The sequence below is a fragment of the Chrysemys picta genome, unplaced genomic scaffold (assembly GCF_011386835.1).
Source record: "Chrysemys picta bellii isolate R12L10 unplaced genomic scaffold, ASM1138683v2 scaf246, whole genome shotgun sequence".
NCBI classification, from domain to species: Eukaryota; Metazoa; Chordata; order Testudines; family Emydidae; genus Chrysemys; species Chrysemys picta.
The window spans coordinates 86,570-89,422 of record NW_027052953.1 but is presented as its reverse complement, the minus strand read 5'-3'; positions in this window follow the sequence as shown (position 1 = coordinate 89,422).

Sequence of the window (2,853 nt, the reverse complement as noted above, 5' to 3'; positions counted from 1 at the left end):
ACCGGGCCTCTGATACCAAGGTTTATATCTCAGGGCCTCCTCTTACCACACATCTCTGAGGGTGAGATTTACTTGTAATCAGTTTCTTAATGTATTAGGCTTAGACTTGCGTGTTTTGTTTTATTGTGCTTGGTAATTCACTTTGTTCTGTCTGTTATTACTTGGAACCACTTAAATCCTACTTCTTATACTTAATAAAATCATTTTTGTTTATTAGTAAACCCAGAGTAAGTGATTAATAACTGAGGGAGCAACCAGCTGTGCATATCTCTCTATCAGTGTTATAGAGGGCGGACAATTTGTGAGTTTACCCTGTATAAGCTTTATACAGAGTAAAACGGATTTATTTGGGGTTTGGATCCCATTGGGAACTGGGTGTCTGGGTGCTGGAGATAGGTGACCTGCTGAGCAATTTTTGGTTAAAGCCTGCAGCTTTGGGGGGCATGGACCAGACCTGGGTCTGTGTTGCAGCAGACTAGCATGTTGGACTCAAGAGGGCAGGGTTCTGGAGTCCCAAGCTGGCAGGAAAAATGGGCTCAGAGGTAACTTCAGCATGTCAGGTGACAGTCCCAAGAGGGTCTCTGTGATCAAACCCATCGCAGCAGGACTCTGCACTTGTCCTTGTTGAACCTCATCCAATTTCTTTTGGCCCAATCCTCCAATTTGTCTAGGTCACTCTGGACCCTATCCCTATCCTCCAGCGTATCTACATCTCCCCCCAGCTTAGTGTCATCCATAGGTGCCAACTTCCCCTCTTTCACGTGGGTGCTCGACCCCATCCCGCCCCTAGCCCTGCCCCCACTACACCCCTTCCATGAGGCCCTGCTCCTGCCATGCCTCTTCCCACCCCTTCCCTGCCCAAATTCCAACTCCTTCCCCAAATCCCTGCCTGGCCCCACCTCTTCCCTGCCTCCTCCCCTGAGCGCGCCACATTCCCGCTTCTCCCCCTCCTCCCGGATCGTAATAACCCTGCCAAACAGCTGTTTCACAGTGGCCGAGCAGGAAACACTGGGAGGTATGGGGAGGAGCGGGGACATGGTGTGCTCACTTGGGCAGGAGGGGAGCTTGGCTGCCAGTGGGTGCAGAGCACCCACTAATTTTTCCCCAGGGTTGCTCCAGCCCCAGAGCACCCATGGAGTCGGCGCCTATGATGTCATCCATGAATTTGCTGAGGGTGCAATCCATCCCATCATCCAGATCATTAATGAAGATGTTGGACAAAACCGACCCCAGGACCGATCCCTGGGGCGCGCCGCTTGATACCGGCTGCCAACTAGACATTGAGCCATTGATCGCTACCCATTGAGCCCGATTATCTAGCCAACTTTCTATCCACTTTATAGTCCATTCATCCAATCCATACTTCTTTAACTTGCTGGCAAGAATACTGTAGGACACGGTATCAAAAGCTTTGCTAAAGTCAAGATATATCACGTCCACTGCTTTCCCCATATCCACAGAGCCAGTTATCTCATCATCACAGGTGCCAACTTTTCCTGGCACCGGTGAGTGCTCGACCCCACTGGCCCCGTCCCAACTCCACCCTGCCTCACCCCTCCCACCCTTGCCCCGCCCCCATTCCAACCCCTTATCCAAAGTCCCCGCCCCAACTCCGCCCCCTCCCTGCCCCTATTCGACTCCTTCCACGAGTGCCCGCCCTGGCCCTGCCTCTTCCCAGCCTCCTCCTCTAAGAGCGCCATGTTCCCGCTCCTCCTCTCTCCCTCCTTCCCTCCCTCCCACAGCTTGTTACGCCACGGCGGCAAGTGCTGGGAGGGGAAGCGGGGACGCGGTGCGCTCAGGGGAGGAGGTGGAGGTGAGGTGAGTCGGGGGGAGGGGCAGGGCGGGGAGCTTGGCTGCCGGTGGGTGCAGAGCACCCACCAATTTTTCCTTGTGGGTGCTCCAGCCCCGGAGCACCCACGGAGTCGGCACTTATGCTCATCCTTGAAGGCAATCAGGTTGGTCAGGCATGACTTGCCCTTAGTGAATCCATGTTGACTGTTCCTGATCACCTTCCTCTCCTCCACATGCTTCAAAATGGAGAAGCGCCACTAGGTGGCGAAGCAAGACCGCCAGATGCGGGAAATCAGGGAGGGACTGACTGAGTGGTGGAAATGAGGGGAGCTACAGGATAACGGGGAGAGGGGGCAGAATCGGTGGCCCGAGACAGGCAGGTTTCCACGCTGGGAGCGTGCCTGTCTGGGGAGAGCAGCGCTGGGGCTTTCTCCGTGCAGCTGAGAGACCAAGCGCCTGCAGTGAAAATTAAGCACGTGGTATTGGAAACAGCCTGGCCTAATGGTTAGAGCACAAGCCCCAGGACTGAGTTCTAGCCCGGGCTATGCCCCTGACTCACTGCTAGACCTGGGGCAGGTCACGGCCCTGCTCCGTGCTTCAGTTTTCCCATCGATCTCCCGGGGAAGGGCCAGGAGATCCCCCCCTGCTGTGAAGCACTGGGAGAGCTGGAAATATCGAACAGGGAGGGTAAGTGGCTGATACAGGAGGCCACACTCAGGCCTGCATTGCCCTCTAGGCCCTGCCCTCACCAGCCACACTGCCAATGAGTGACGTTTTCCGCAGCCATTTTGGCTGCTATCTCCCATTACTCTCAGTGGGGCTGAAGTCAGCCAGAAGCCGTCTCGGTGTAAGGGGGCTGCTGGCCCCCCACGGGAACTGAGTGGGGTTGTTTGGCTGCCCTGTCCCAATACTGGGAATGGACCATGGAGAAATCAGCATCCAGAGACTGAGTCGCTGGGGCCAATGCTCCAGGACAGGCTGATTGACAGCTGTGAGCTGGAGTTGCCTGACCCAGGGCAGGGCTGAGCTAAGGGGAGGGCGGGGCTGGAGCTGGAGCAGCCC